Below are 17,048 nucleotides of genomic sequence, written 5' to 3' on the forward strand. Positions count from 1 at the left end.
ACTTTTACATCCTTCACCTAATATACTGCACGATGGCTCAGTGGTTAGCACTTCTGCCTCACAGGTAGTGGTCATGAGTTCAATTCCCGACCATGACCTTATCTGTGAGGAGTTTGTATGTTCTCCCCGTGTTTGCGTGGGTTTCCTCCAGGTGCTCTGGTTTCCTCCCACACTCCAAAAACATACTGGTAGGTTAATTGGCTGCTAACAAGTTATTGACCCTAGTCTGCCTGTGTGTTACGGATTTAGATTGTAAGCTCCAATGGGGCAGGGACTGATGTGAGTGAGTTCTCTGTACAGCGCTGCGGAATTAGTGGCGCTATATAAATAAATGGTGATGATGATGATATACTGCTCTGTTTAGACTTCTATATAATGTCAGACATTGCTGCTTTTTCTACCTCGCTTCTGGCAGACCCGGGGGCAGCTTGATGCTGGATTTCATTCCCTCTAGCAGAGGCAGCTTACTGGGGAAAACAGATGCTTATTAATGATAATAATCATGAAAACGTGTTCTCACCATTAATGTAAATCTGCTGAACATGGACTTCTGAGTCCTTCTCGATGGTCATACCTGGAAACCGGAGCACCCAGAGGGTAGAACATACAAACTTCACACAGATAAGGCCCTGGATGGGAATTGAACTCATGAGCCCAGCGCTGATCATCATCATCAACATTTATTTATATAGCGCCAGCAAATTCCGTAGCGCTTTACAATTGGGAACTAACATTAAAAAGACATTACTGGGTAATACATACAGAGAGGTAAGAGAACCCTGCTCGAAAGCTTACAATCTATAGGACAATGGGAGTTAGAAACACAAGGGCATGTGCTACATCATATTGCACAATGGACCAGCCAGACTGCAAAGGTAAAAGTACTGAGTGGGCTGTGTGTGTTGCAATGTTGGTCAGAAGGTTGTTGTCTTGTGTTAGCAGTGTAGAGGATGGTAATAGGGTAATCTAGGTATATATAAGATGATGGTTGAGGAATATCATAACCTTGTCTGAAGAGTTGGGTTTTCAGTGAACGCTTGAAGGTTTGAAGACTAGAGGAAGTATTACTGTGCGTGGGAGGGAATTCCACAAAGTGGGTGCAGCCCGGAAAAAATCCTGTAACCGAGAATGGGAGGATGTGATGAGAGTGGAGGACAGACGTAGATCTTGTGCAGAACGGAGGTGTCGAGTAGGGAGATATTTCAAGACAAGTGAGGAAATGTATGTCGGTGCAATTTTGTTGATGGCCTTGTATGTTAGTAGAAGAATTTTATATTGGATTCGTTGAAATACAGGCAGCCAATGTAGAGACTGACAGAGTGGCTCAGCAGAGGAATAACGGTTTGTAAGGAAAATCAATCTAGCCGCTGCGTGCAAAATAGATTGTAGGGGTTCAAGTCTGACTTTGGGAAGACCAGTAAGGATGGAATTGCATTAGTCGATGCGGGAGATGAGTGCATGAATTAAGGTTTTTGCAGTGTCTTGCGTCAGATATGTGCGTATTCTGGAAATGTTCTTTAGGTGTATGTAACATGATTTAGACATAGAGTTGATGTGGGGAATAAACAACAGTTGTGAATCAAGGATTACACCTAGGCAACGAGCTTGCGGGGTGGGATTTATGGTCATGTTATCAACAGAAATAGAAATGTCAGGCAGGAAGCTTCTGTTTTTGGGTGGGAATATTAATTTAGTTTTTGAAAGATTGAGTTTGAGTTGGCGAGAAGACATCCAAGATGAAATGGCAGAAAGACAGTCAGTAACGCGAGACTACACAGATGGTGAGAGATCAGGAGAGGATAGATAAATTTGTGTATCATCCGCATAGAGATGATACTGAAATCCAAAGGAGCTTATTAGTTTTCCAAGAGAAGTGGTGTAGATAGAGAATAGCAGAGGACCTAGGACTGAGCCTTTTGGAACTCCAACTGATAAAGGAAGCGAAACAGAGGTGAATCCAGAGAAATTAACACTGAAAGAGCGATTAGATAGGTAGGATGAGAACCAGGATAGGACAGTGCCTTCAAGACCTAGGGATTGTACCGTTTTTATGAGGAGAGAGTGGTCAACAGTGTCAAATGCAGCAGAGAGATCCAGGAGAATTAGAAGAGAGTATTGGTTATTATTTTTTGCTGTGATCAAATCATTGACAACTTTGGTCAGCGCAGTCTCTGTGGAGTGTTGAGAGCGAAAGCCTGACTGAAGAGGATCCAATAGGTTGTTTGCTGTAAGAAAGTGTGTGAGGCGGGTGTAGGCAATTCTCTCAAGAAGCTTTGGGGGGCATGGGAGCTGGGAGATGGGGCAGTAATTTATGAGAGAGTTAGGGTCAGAATTCTGTTTTTTTTAAAATGGGAGTAATCACTGCATGCTTGAAAAGTGATGGAAAAATACCAGTAGAAAGAGATAGATTACAGATTTTAGTTAGAGGGGGAATGAGCACAGGAGACAGGGACATACCAATTTGAGAGGGAATGGGATCAAGAGGACAGGAGGTAGAGTAGAAAGATGAGAAGAGAGTAGAAACTAGGGATGTGCACCGGCGACTTTTGAGGTCTCGTGTTTTGTGTTTTGGATCCGGATTTTCTCGATGTTTTGGGTTTGGATTTGTTTTGCAAAACACCTGACCAAAACGTTTTGGTTCGGATTTAAGGTTTTGGATTCGGATTTTTTTTAAAAAAAAACTAAAAAGTGTAAAAATCAAGTTTTTGGGCTTATTTTAACTCCTACGCTATAATTAACCTCAATAACATTCAATAACAATAATTTCCACTAATTTAAAGGCTATTCTGAACACCTAACACCTCACAATAATTTTTTTTTTTTAGTAGAAAACGTTGCAACAAGGTATCTTTCTGGACTGCGTAGAGGAGTGTTCTCCACAATACAATTAAAAACCCATCAACTGGTCTGAATTACACCCAAAAATAGTATCTGGACTGTGTAGAGGACTGGCCACTGGCCACCACAATATAATATATAGAAAACCTTCAACAGGTCTGAATTACACCCAAAAATAGTATCTGGACTGCGTAGAGGACTGGCCACTGGCCACGACTATATAATATATAGAAAACCTTCAACAGTTCTGAATTACACCCAAAAATAGTATCTGGACTGCGTAGAGTAGTGGGCACTGGGCACCACAATAAAAAATATATAGAAAACCTTCAACAGGTCTGCATTACACCCAAAAATAGTATCTGGACTGCATAAAGGACTGGCCACTGGCCACCACAATATAATATATAGAAAACCTTCAACAGGTCAGAATTACACCCAAAAATAGTATCTGGACTGCGTAGAGTAGTGGGCACTGGGCACCACAATAAAAAATATATAGAAAACCTTCAACAGGTCTGAATTACACCCAAAAATAGTATCTGGACTGCGTAGAGGACTGGCCACTGGCCACCACAATATAATATATAGAAAACCTTCAACAGGTCTGCATTACACCCAAAAATAGTATCTGGACTGCATAGAGGACTGGCCACTGGCCACCACAATATAATATATAGAAAACCTTCAACAGGTCAGAATTACACCCAAAAATAGTATCTGGACTGCGTAGAGTAGTGGGCACTGGGCACTACAATAAAATATATAAAAAACCTTCAACTGGTCTGCATTACACTGCACATACGGCTGCTCCTCCATCCTCTCCATCATATACATGTTGGAGTTTCAGCGTGTGAAAACCTCTTGTTTTTGATAATGTCAGTGCATTTTGAATATTTTTCAATTTGCCCCACACCACTGAATGTACTTTATCTATGATACGCATCTATCTATCTTGACTGCGTAGTGTGGTGGCTCCGGTACACAATTTGGTACCGAGGCCACAATATAATTAAAAAACCCTCCACGGGTCAGAATTCCACCAAAAAAGGGTATGGACTGCGTAGTGTGGTGTGCCCGGAACACAATTTTTTACAGCGCCAACAATATAATTAAAAAATTGGGCATCAACTGTCACCGTTGTTTAATATCTGATAAACCTAAATATGGACTGCACAGTGGAGTGGCCCCGGTAGTAAATTTGGTGCCGGGGCCACAATACCTCCTCCAACTTCCAAGTGTAGTGTTTATAAAGACAGACAGCGTCGAAATGTGTTATTAGTTGACTTTCTTAACCCTAAAATTGTCCCTGTTGCAAATATTCGTGCAATGGACAGTTACTTCTTCATTGAAAGACTCAAGCTTTCAAGTGTAGTGTTTATAAAATATAAACAACAATACAGTAGTTTTAGAGCACGTCAATACCTCTTGTTTTAAATTATGACAGGGCATTTTACTTTTGGTTTAATTTCTTGAATTTGTTTAAATTTGGTTTTACTTTTTGAACATGGCAAACGACTGTTGATTGGTCATATAATGCAAAAAAAAAAGTTCCAAGATGGAATTGTCCTTGGGCCCTCACACCCACCCTTATGTTGTTGAAATAGGACATGCACACTTTAACAAACCAATCATTTTAGCGACAGGGCCTACCAAACAACTTTGGCTGAAATGATTGCTTTGTTTGGGCCCCCACACCAAAAAAGCTATTCATCTCTCCCTGTACAGACTAAACAGGCTCTACTGAGGCAAGATGTCGTCCTCATCCTCAACCTCTGATTCCTCTCCCACTACAGTGTGTACTTCCTCCTCATCACACATTATCAATTCGTCCCCGCTGGACTCCACAACCACAGGTCCCTCTGTACTATCTGGAGGGCAGTGCTGTACTTCATTGAGGAATTGATTATTCATTTTTATAAACATCATTTTTTCAACCTTATGAGGAAGCAACCTCCTTCGTCGCTCACTGACCAGGTTCCCCGCTGCACTAAAAACTCTTTCCGAGTACACACTGGAGGGGGGACAACTCAGGTAAAATAGAGCCAGTTTGTACAGGGGCTTCCAAACTGCCTTTTTTTCCTGCCAGTAACAATATGGACTGTCTGACATGTCTACTTGGATGGTGTCAGCAAAGTAATCATCCACAATTTTTTCTATTGTGACAGCATCCAATGCAGCGAGAGTAGACATGTCTGCAATGGTTGGCAGGTCCTTCAGTCCGGACTAGATGTTATCAGCATCCCCGCCAGCGCCTCTTTTGGGAAAACTGAGCTTTTTCCTCGCAGCCATAGATGTGGAAGAAAATGAGGGTGGAGCTGTTGGCATGTCACGGTCCTCTTCAGAGGACAATCTCCTGACCAGCAGGTCTTTGCACCGCTGTAGACTTGTGTCCGCCGGAAACAGAGACACAACATACGCTTTAAACCGAGGATCGAGCACGGTGGCCAGAATGTATTCCTCTGACTTTAAAAGAGTGACCACCCTCTGATCCTGGCAAAGCGTACGAAGGGCTACATCCACAAGAGCTACATGCTTGGTGTAATCGCAATATCTTACCAGCTCCTCCCTCACTTTCTCCAGCTGCTTCTGCAACAGCCTGATCAGGGGAATGACCTGACTCAAGCTGGCAGTGTCGGAACTGACTTCTCGTGTGGCAAGTTCAAATGGCTGCAGAACCTTGCACAACACGGAAATCAGTCTCCACTGCGCTTGACTGAGGCGCATCCCCACTCCTTTGCCTATGTCGTAGGTGGCTGTGTAGGCCTGAATGGCCTTTTGCTGCTCCTCCATCCTCTGCAGCATATAGAGGGTGGAGTTCCAGCGCGTCACAACCTCTTGTTTGAGGTGATGGCAGGGCAGGTTCATGCTTTTTTGATGTGCCTCTAGTCTGCGGTAGGCACTGGCTGAATGCCGAAAGTGTCCAGCAATTTTGCGCGCCACCGCAAGCATCTCCTGCACACCCCTGTCACTCTTGAGGTAATGCTGCACCACCAAATTAATGGTGTGGGCAAAACATGGGACGTGCTGGAAATTGCCCATATTTAATGCCCGCACAATGTTACTGGCATTGTCTGACACCACAAATCCCCATGAGAGTCTAAGTGGGGTAAGCCACTGGGAGATAATTTCCCTCAGTTTCTCTAATATGTTGTCAGCGTTGTGCCTCTTATTAAAGCCTGTAATTAGAGATGGTCACTGACCCCCGTGTTTTGGTTTTGGATTCGGTTTTGGATCTGGATTACCGTCGTGTTTTGGTTTTGGTTTTGGTTTTGCAAAACTGCCATTGCGTGTTTTGGTTTTGGTTTTGGTTTTGTTTGGTTTTGTTTTGCTATTTTTTTGGAAAATCCATGTTTTTGGGCCTAAATTAACCCAATTTAGTGCTCAAACTGTTTTAGAGACAAGTAATCTAATTGTTGAGGTAATAAATCATCCAAAAAACCAGTTTAATTCTTCGTTGGTAGGCCTATTCTACACACAAAACAGATTGTCTTCCTCTCCATCTATACATATTGGCAATGCAGCCATCGTCTTTGAATGTATATTACACCCTACACTTATAGTTAAATATGTAAAGAAATGGAAAAAGCCAGTTTGGTTTCTGTCTCTCAAGGCCCCCCTCCACTTGTATAAAATACCAAAAAATTCAGCCATTATAGACTATACAATATTAATTGACATGGAGAAAGCCAGTTTGGTTTCTGTCTCTCTAGGCCCCCCTCCACTTGTATAAAATACTAAAAAATTCAGCCATTATAGACTGTACAATATTAATTGACATGGAGAAAGACAGTTTGGTTTCTGTCTCTCTAGGCCCCCCTCCACTTGTATAAAATACTAATAAATTCAGCCGTTATATACTGTACAATATAAATTGAAATGGACAAAGGCAGTTTGGTATCTGTCTGCATCAGATCCTCTCTCCACTAGGAGTAAAATAGAAAACTATTCAGCCGTTATATAATCTAGAATATAAATAGAAATTGAGAAAGGCAATTTGGTATCTGTCTGCATCATAATCATCAACATCATCATTAGCGCCCTCGTCGCCTACACAAATCTCCCCCTCATCCTCTTCTAATTCCAAAGTGGCATCCTCAATTTGGGTATCACCGGCTACACTCGGGCTATTAAGGCACACAGCAGAATGCTCACGATTAGACATCCCACTGTTGGATGGACTCTCCACAGGGAATGTTGTCATTTGTGAATCAGAGCAAATATTCTCCTGTAATGCCTCACTGTTATCTTGCAGCTCGGCTTTGACGCGTAACAGTAGTTGTGCACCAATTGTAGGCTGGGTAACTTTTTGGGATCTGCCACTAATAGCCAAAGGTGAAGGCCTCATTCTCTCTTTGCCACTGCGTGTGTAGAATGGCATGCTTGCAATTTTTTTTTTATCGTCACTTAACTTTTGCTCAGTTACACTTCTTTTTCGCTTCAATACAGTAAAATTTTTTTGGGTTTTTGTTTTTTGCACTAATTTGAAAACACTCTGTTGTTTGACATCGCCTTGGCCAGATGACGTACTGGGAACACTAACATCAGGACTGGTGACAGAACCTGGTTGCTCATTTAGATCATATGTGGACTGCTTTGAATCCATTCTGAGCGCAAACCACTGGGGAGTGCTAAAAATTATTGAGTAGATACTGCTGACAGATATGACTTTTGACAGCCAGAAATATTAATGCACAATTAGAGAGGACACCCCAAAAACACTGAGGAGTGCTTAAAATTATTGAGTAGATACTGCTGACAGATATGACTTTTGACAGCCAGAAATATTAATGCACAATTAGAGAGGACACCCCAAAAACACTGAGGAGTGCTAACATTTATTGAGTAGATACTGCTGACAGATATGACTTTTGACAGCCAGAAATATTAATGCACAATTAGGGAGGACACCCCAAAAACACAGAGGAGTGCTAAAATTTATTGAGTAGATACTGCTGACAGATATGACTTTTGACAGCCAGAAATATTAATGCACAATTAGAGAGGACACCCCAAAAACACTGAGGAGTGCTTAAAATTATTGAGTAGATACTGCTGACAGATATGACTTTTGACAGCCAGAAATATTAATGCACAATTAGGGAGGACACCCCAAAAACACTGAGGAGTGCTTAAAATTATTGAGTAGATACTGCTGACAGATATGACTTTTGACAGCCAGAAATATTAATGCACAATTAGGGAGGACACCCCAAAAACACAGAGGAGTGCTAAAATTTATTGAGTAGATACTGCTGACAGATATGACTTTTGACAGCCAGAAATATTAATGCACAATTAGAGAGGACACCCCAAAAACACTGAGGAGTGCTTAAAATTATTGAGTAGATACTGCTGACAGATATGACTTTTGACAGCCAGAAATATTAATGCACAATTAGAGAGGACACCCCAAAAACACTGAGGAGTGCTTAAAATTATTGAGTAGATACTGCTGACAGATATGACTTTTGACAGCCAGAAATATTAATGCACAATTAGAGAGGACACCCCAAAAACACTGAGGAGTGCTAACATTTATTGAGTAGATACTGCTGACAGATATGACTTTTGACAGCCAGAAATATTAATGCACAATTAGGGAGGACACCCCAAAAACACAGAGGAGTGCTAAAATTTATTGAGTAGATACTGCTGACAGATATGACTTTTGACAGCCAGAAATATTAATGCACAATTAGAGAGGACACCCCAAAAACACTGAGGAGTGCTTAAAATTATTGAGTAGATACTGCTGACAGATATGACTTTTGACAGCCAGAAATATTAATGCACAATTAGGGAGGACACCCCAAAAACACAGAGGAGTGCTAAAATTTATTGAGTAGATACTGCTGACAGATATGACTTTTGACAGCCAGAAATATTAATGCACAATTAGAGAGGACACCCCAAAAACACTGAGGAGTGCTTAAAATTATTGAGTAGATACTGCTGACAGATATGACTTTTGACAGCCAGAAATATTAATGCACAATTAGAGAGGACACCCCAAAAACACTGAGGAGTGCTTAAAATTATTGAGTAGATACTGCTGACAGATATGACTTTTGACAGCCAGAAATATTAATGCACAATTAGAGAGGACACCCCAAAAACACTGAGGAGTGCTAACATTTATTGAGTAGATACTGCTGACAGATATGACTTTTGACAGCCAGAAATATTAATGCACAATTATGGGGGACAACCCAAAAGCGCTGGGGAGTGCCAAATATGAAGAAAAAATAATAAACCTCTATCCTCCTCTCTGCACTAGCGATTTTGGTTAGAGCAATTGCAAGAACAATATTGTATTCTTTCTCTGTCCCTGCTCTAATTAGCCTATGACTACACCCTGCTCTCTCCCTCTGTCAAATGGCGATGGATTGCTGTGGAGGCGTGTATTTATAAAGTTGAAGTATCGCGAGAACCGAGTCCCGAGATCCGACGACGTCACAATGACGTTCGGCCTCGATTTGGATTCGGAATTGGCGGGAGAGTACCGAGCTGCTCAGCTCGGTACTCGGATACCCAAAGTTCGGGTGGGTTCGGTTCTCGGAGAACCGGACCCGCCCATCTCTACCTGTAATACACAATGTTGCCTGCCTTTGCACGAGCAGCCATTTTGTAGATGCTGCTACTGATGCAGCTGTTGCTGTTGCTGCGGAAGGGGATGCATCTACCCAGTGGGCTGTCACAGTCATATAGTCCTTCGTTTGCCCAGAACCACTTGTCCACATGTCCGTGGTTAAATGGACAGTGGGTACAACCGCATTTTTTAGAGCACTGAGGACACTTGATCGTACTTCTCTGTACATTTTTGGTATCGCCTGCCTAGTGAAGTGGAATCTCGACGGGATTTGGTAGCGGGGACACAATACCTCCATCAACCCTCTAAATCCCACTCCACTGATGGTGGACACCGGGCGCACGTCTAACACCAACATTGCAGTTACAGCCGCAGTTATACGCTTTGCAATAGGGTGACTACTATCGTATTTTGTGGTCATGGCAAACGACTGTTGGACGGTCAATTGTTTTGTGAAAGACTTAGCGGTCTTACGACTTCCCCTCTGGGAAGATGACCGACTAACAGCAGCAACAGCAGCAGTGGCAGTAGTAGGCGTACCGCTGCAGGATTCCTCGGATGAATCCCGTATTGAGGAGGACTCAATCTGGCTGCTGACTTGGGCTGCAGGACTGAATCTGATGGAGATTGTGGAGGAAGTTGACGAGGAGGGTGTTGCTGGTGTGCATCCAACTGGACCACGGGATTTAGGTGTCCCTGTACCGATGAGGGTCCTAGCCCCAGTTCCTGAACTAACCACTGAACTATGAAGGTTATTCAGGTGACATATAAGGGAGGATGTTCCTAGGTGGGCAAGATCCTTACCCCTGCTTATTTGAGCTTTACATAAGCTACATATGGCCATACATTGGTTGTCTGGATTTGGATAAAAATAACTCCAGACCGAAGAGGTGCATTTTCTGGTCTTCTGACCAGGCATGACGATGGGCTTTTTCATCCCATGGACATCAGCTGTTTCCCCCCCTGGTGCCTCATTTACAATAACCACATCACCATCCTCATCATCAAGTTCCTCCACAGCGCCAGCTACATCATCAATAGGCTCCTCCCGAGCCACCTCTTCCCGTACAGTGATGGGAAGGTCAGGCTTGACAACCACCAACACCCTTGGACTCGCCTTGAGGATTTGTGATAATTTCTCTTTAGAAGGCAGAGTTGTTTGCTGTTTTGTTGCTGACAGCATAACTCTCTTCAATTTTTTGTAGGGGGGGGAGGAGGAGGGATAAGATCCGTGGGTGAAGCTGAACCACTAGTCATGAACACGGGCCAGGGCCTAAGCCGTTCCTTGTCACTCCGTGCCGTAAATGGCATATTGGCAACTTTACGTTTCTCCTCAGATGATTTTAAGTTTCTCTTTTTGCTACTTTTTCTTAACTTGGGCTTTTTGGATTTTACATGCCCGGTACTACGAGATTGGGCATCGGGCTTGGAAGACGACGTTGATGGCATTTCATCGTCTATGTCATGACTAGTGGCAGCAGCTTCAGCATTAGGAGGAAGTGGGTCTTGATCTTTCCCTACTTTATCCTCCAAATTTTTGGTCTCCATTATATGTAGCACAAGATACTGCAGAATGTGTGAACTTGGTAATATTGCAGTACCAATGGACTTATACTGCTGGATTGGTTTTGCAAATTTGGTTATAATTACTTTTTTTTTTTAATTTTTTATTTTAATATTTTTTATAACTTTTTTTTTATTTTTTAAAAACTTGGGAGTAATGGGGAAATAACTATGCCCTTAGAAGCACAGAGCACAGGACACAGCACCACTGGACTGAACAGGACACAGCACAGGACCCAGCAGCACTACGGAACTCAGCAGGACAGAGCACAGGACACAGCACCACTGGACTGATACTGCAGAATGTGTGAACTTTGTAATATTGCAGTACCACTGGACTTTTACTGCTGAATGTGTGAAGTTGGTAATATTGCAGTACCAATGGGCTTATACTGCTGGATTGGTTTTGCAAATTTGGTTATAATTATATATTTTTTTTTAAAAAATTATTTTTATTTTTTTTATAACTTTTTTTTTATTTTTTAAAAACTTGGGAATAATGGGGAAATAACTATGCCCTTAGAAGCACAGAGCACAGGACACAGCACCACTGGACTGAACAGGACACAGCACAGGACCCAGCAGCACTACGGAACTCAGCAGGACAGAGCACAGGACACAGCACCACTGGACTGATACTGCAGAAGGTGTGAACTTTGTAATATTGCAGTACCACTGGACTTTTACTGCTGAATGTGTGAACTTGGTAATATTGCAGTACCAATGGGCTTATACTGCAGGATTGGTTGTGCAAATTTTGTGGTAATTTAAAAAAAATTAAATTAGTTTTTGGTATTTTTTTAAATAACTTTTTTTTATTTTTTTAAACACAGGGGAATATTGGGGAAATAACTATGCCCTTAGAAGCACAGAGCACAGGACACAGCACCACTGGACTGAACAGGACACAGCACAGGACCCAGCAGCACCACTGACCTCAAAAGGACAGAGCACAGGACACAGCACCACTGGACTGAGCACAGCACAGCACAGCACAGCACAGCACTGAACTGAACAGCACGAGATATAGCAGGACAGAGGACCACCTAACACACCCTCCCTCTACCCTGATCAATGCCCGAGTGAAGATGGTGGCGACTAGCGGGGAATTTATAGGATCCGAGTATCGCGAGATCTGACAACGGGATTATGAGTCAGAGCCTCGGTTTCAGATTTGAATTTGGCGCCAATACCCGGATCTGTCTCGGATCCGACTCGGATCGGCAACGTTCGGGTGGGCTCGGATTTCATAAATCCGAGTGCGCTCATCTCTAGTAGAAACTTCCTCTTCATTTCTGGGATCAAATGAAGAGAGAGTGTCAGACGGTGCTACAAAGGAATTGAGCAGATTGCTTGTCAAGGGAGATACCATTTCAAGCCTGATCTTATCAATTTTGTCCTTGAAATAGGAAGCAAGATCCTGTGCACTGATGTTAGTTGGAGGATTTAGGGCAGGAGGATTCAGAAGAGAGATAAATGTGTTAAAGAGCCGTTTGGGGTTAGAAGCCTGAGCATAGATGAGAGATCGGTAGTATGCTTGTTTAGCAATGTCCAGAGCATTTCTGTAGGAGTGGTAGATATCAGTATATGTTATGAAATCATTAGAGGCACAAGATGTACGCCAGTGATGTTCTGCTTTACGAGAAAGTTTTTGTAGAGTTCGTGTTACTGTAGTGTTCCATGGTTGGCAACGAATTCTACGGGAAATATGTAGTGTCGCTGGAGCCACTTGATCCAGGGCAATTGCTAGGGTTTGATGAAAATGGGGTACTGCCCGATCAGGGGAGGAGAATGTAGAAATTGGGGAGAGAAGGTGTTGGAGAGAGGTGGAAAACTGTTCAAAATCAATAGAGTTGATATTCCTGCGGGTACGAGGAGGCTTGGAAGAGTTTGACACTGGGGAGGGTAAAGAACTGGGGGTGAGCAAGTATCTAATAAGGTGATGATCCGAGAGGGGGAAAGGAGTGTTAAGGAAATCAGAAACTGAGCATAGTCTAGAGAAAACAAGATCAAGACAGTAGCCATCCTGATGAGTAGCGGATTCAATCCACTGGGAGAGGTCAAGTGTGGAGGTTAGAGAGAGTAGTTTGGAAGCAGCATTGGAACGTGGATTAGAAATAGGGATGTTGAAATCACCCATGATGATGGTAGGGATATCAGTAGATAAGAAGTGAGGGAGCCATGCAGAGAAGTGTTCAAGAATTTGTTGGTGTGGACCAGGGGGGCGATAGATGACAGCAACACGCATAGAGAATGGGTTAAAAATCCTAACAGCATGTACTTCAAAATATGTGAAAGTGAGTGATGGGACACTTGGTATAACTGTGACTGTGCACTGTGGGGAGAGAAGTAGTCCAACCCCCCCTCCTTGTCTGCCTCCTGGTCTGTGGGTGTGGGTGAGATGGAGGCCACCATGTGAAAGGGCTGCTGGTGAGGCAGTGTCTGAATGCATGAGCCATGTTTCTGTTATTGCCAGAAGGTTTAGGGTTGTTTAAGAGGAAGAGATCATGTACGGAGGTAAGTTTGTTACAAACAGAGCGTGCATTCCAAAGGGCACACTTAAAGGACTTTGGAAGAGAGGGGAGACAGGTTATGTGTTTGAGGTTTGCCAGATTTCTGTAGTGTTCAGATATATGTGTGTGGGAGAAGTGAGGGGGACCTGGATTAGGTGATATATCACCAGCTAATAGAAGCAGGAAGGAAGAAAGGTAGGAAAGATGATTGTAAGATGTGTGTCCTTTTAGTTTCTGGCGGCAGGGTGAGGCTGTTAAAGTTATTGAATTTAAATAGGAAAAGAGTTTATGAGTGTTCACTAGAGGTGAGTGAAGTAATGAATGGGCAATGTGGACAGAGGTGTGTGTTGCAGGATGGGTGAGGGATGATATAGTCCTTAAGATAATGCCATGAAAAGAGATAAAGAAAAATATTTTGGCAAGCATTGTGACTATTAGTCAAATAGCAAAAATGAGGAATTAAATGAATTGCCTAATTGCAATGTCCAGTGTAATCAGATAAGTAGTGTAGAGCTAGGATGCAGCAAATGTAGTGTATTCCTGGATGTCTGGATAGTATAACGTAATGATGTGGGGAGCCATGTGGGGGAGTGGGTGGAAGTGTTGAATGGAGAGTAATAAAGAGCAGGTAATTGAATAGCTGAGATTTTGCAGAGTCATGGGAGAGGAGAGTGGAGTGAAAGACAGTATAATTTCTTCCTACTTGTGATGGGAGACAAAGCTTAAATAAAATTGAAGTACAGTGCTGAGATAGGGGACTGAAATAACTGTAGCATGGGTAGGGAGTGGTTGAGCAAGTAGTACAGCAGTCTGATTAAACAGAGTGGATTTTGCATTGAAAGCAGACTGATAAATAAAACAAACTTTCATGAGATGAGAGGAAAATGAGATCAGAGTCGAAAACAGTCCTCATGTTGCATGTAGCTTGTAGCCAGGGAGAGTTGAAAACATCAGAGGTGGAATATGGAGTTTCAGGTGAATACTGACAGTTGTCCATGTGAAGCTGTGTTAATAGGCAGAAAGTTCTTCTCCTGTTTCCTCCTGTTCAACTCCGGTATAACTCCGAATTATGCTGTTTAAATTTTTTGTTCCACACTTGTATCTATACACACTTAGAACTATACACACTAACTATGCAGCCATCACTGGCTTTGCAGCCATTCTACTTTGAATATATCTGAGCCACAGTGAGCACCCGCTATCAGCCATCTCTTAAAGTATCGGATACACTACGGACATTTATTTACCAGAACACATCAGTAATGGGATGGAAATGCTGTACTCCGCCTAGTTTACATTTTTATGAATGTCACATTCACATGCAGATAAGAGTATCTGATAGGTATTTGGGGGATGTATCTCTGTACTGTGTATTAAACTGCATACCACTGATTTACCTCTTTATTGCACCAAACCTCTTTACTTGTTAACTTAACACCTAAAACCTTATCTATAATATAATCACACTGACAACAACTTGATTTTGGTAAAAAAACAGGTCCCAGTTTTTTAAATAATAAAATTATGGTGGCGGCGAGAGCAATCAGCCCGGGCTTACAAGGACGTGCCCCCATAAAGCAGGACGAGGGGTCCTCCACACAAAGGGACCAAGAGCCAGGGTGCTTCGAAGGGGTAATGACATGCGGCCAATCAGCGATACCATCGTGTGAATTAGCCGCTGATTGAAACATCTCCACATTACTTCAGTCTTAGAAGACAACACATTACATTGTCAATTAATTACATTTTCTTCTGTTACCAGGTGACCAAACAAACTCTGGTAGCAGCCCCATCACGGTAGTCCCATTGTCTCTTTGGACCTCTGTCTCTCAAGCTGACCGCGTTAGCCTGCATAGCTGTCCAGGAAGATGAGGGGGCCGGGCGAGTGGAGAGTGTCGCAGGCCCCCCTGCAAAACCACAACAAACAGAATCAGGTAATTACCCTTATTGTGTACAATATAGAATATAACACCACTAGACTTGTGTATATTCCTGTACCATTGTTCACTCTCTACCCTTGTTTTCTTTTCCAGGATTAAATGGATAACTCCAAATCAATTTGGTTTAAGATATTTTATTCACTTTTTCTTAGATGCGGAGCCACCACCCACTGTGAGTGACCAGTCAGAGGAGCAGGAGGAGGAGCTGTCAGAGACCCCGCCTTCTTCACCGCCTGCTGGTCCTGCACATTGTCCATCTGTGCGGTCACTGGAAGCCATAGATAAATGGGACAAGACCACCAAAGAGCTCCTAATAACCATCAATCGCAGCCTTCGGTAGAAGAAGCACCAGGAAGGAGTGCCAATCAACACGGAGAAGAAGGGCCTGATGGAGAGCATTTTGAATGCTATAAATGGGTTTGGCCAATCCCTGCAGCCATACTGAATCGGCTGCTCGCCGTGGTTCCCCACATGTGACCCCAGTAAGCCTGAGCCTAAGGAAGCAGAGGACTCAGGACCTGGCTCTGCTCCTACAGCCCCCAGAGCTCGGGAGGCACCGAGACAGGTGCGGAGTCCCTAGGGGATAAGGCACAGATAGCTGAAATAACAGCAACATATTGCAAAAAATATATAAAAAATTATAAACTGCAAAACCTGGATGTGTTTCACTCTCTTACTAATAACATCCTAATGACATATACAAGCTTACTGAACTTATCTAACAATAAAGACACTGAGACTTAAGGAAGTGGCTAAAGAAGGTCACAGTTTATTAATTATTAAATAAATGGCGGTGAAAGTGAACCGTGAGACAGCTAAATCAAACTGATATTTGGAACCAAGCGTGGATGGCTGACGGCCTACTCCACGTAACTGGGACACATCCTAAACTGCCTGGCCAACGTTAATTCTGAGGTCAAAGTGACTAAACCCAACCCCGACTACGCAATGGCCGCCCTCAGATGCGGGCCAAGGGATCCTCATCAAAAAGGACCGCGTTACGTTCCTGGATGGGGATAGCAACTGTGGTCAAACAGCGATAACGCTGTAACGATCAGCCACTGCCCACAGTGACTTCCTACCAACTGTGCCTGCTCTGTGACGTGGGGAGGAACCAGGTTAAAACTCATACGCCACGGAAGCAGGGAGGTCTATAAAGGGCATGGGTGGGTGGGATCTTGAGCAGTGAATGAGAAAGGGCATGTGACATGCTAGGACTTATATACACAGATCTCCAGGCACTCCCCTTCCTTCCTCATTGGTCGGCCTGGGATGTGGCATCTTACTTGCAGGTAAGGTTAACCTCACTTACTGCCACATATATATGTGTCTAAGTGCTTTCGTCCATATGAGAGTACAGGTTGTTCATAGTCATGATGGGCAACATGTTCAGATGAGTAGATAAAATATATACTGCATAGTGAAACGTGTGTTGAGTCCATTGTGAATTTTTTTTGCTAAAGAATCTGCTATAAACACATCGCAGTCACATTCTCCTGCAGCGTGTATACATCATGGACTAAAAGTATCATTCCAAATTTCAATGGTTTAGGCCATCAATTCCTATATATCTCTGGGCAAGGATAGAATGGGACAATGTGC

At 43.0% G+C, this 17,048-nt stretch overlaps 1 long non-coding RNA gene across 1 annotated transcript in view; it reads left to right on the plus strand.

Moving 5' to 3' along the window:
- Window positions 1-15,666, plus strand: part of LOC142150334 (uncharacterized) — a 41,684-nt gene extending 26,018 nt beyond the window's left edge. Inside the window, exons 2-3 of the long non-coding RNA XR_012691089.1 lie at window positions 15,269-15,440; window positions 15,599-15,666. This is a non-coding gene — a long non-coding RNA (uncharacterized LOC142150334). The remainder of the gene's footprint in view (window positions 1-15,268; window positions 15,441-15,598) is intronic.
- The last annotated feature ends 1,382 nt before the right edge of the window (window positions 15,667-17,048 follow it).

Source organism: Mixophyes fleayi, chromosome 4 (assembly GCF_038048845.1).
Source record: "Mixophyes fleayi isolate aMixFle1 chromosome 4, aMixFle1.hap1, whole genome shotgun sequence".
Classification (NCBI taxonomy): domain Eukaryota; kingdom Metazoa; phylum Chordata; class Amphibia; order Anura; family Limnodynastidae; genus Mixophyes; species Mixophyes fleayi.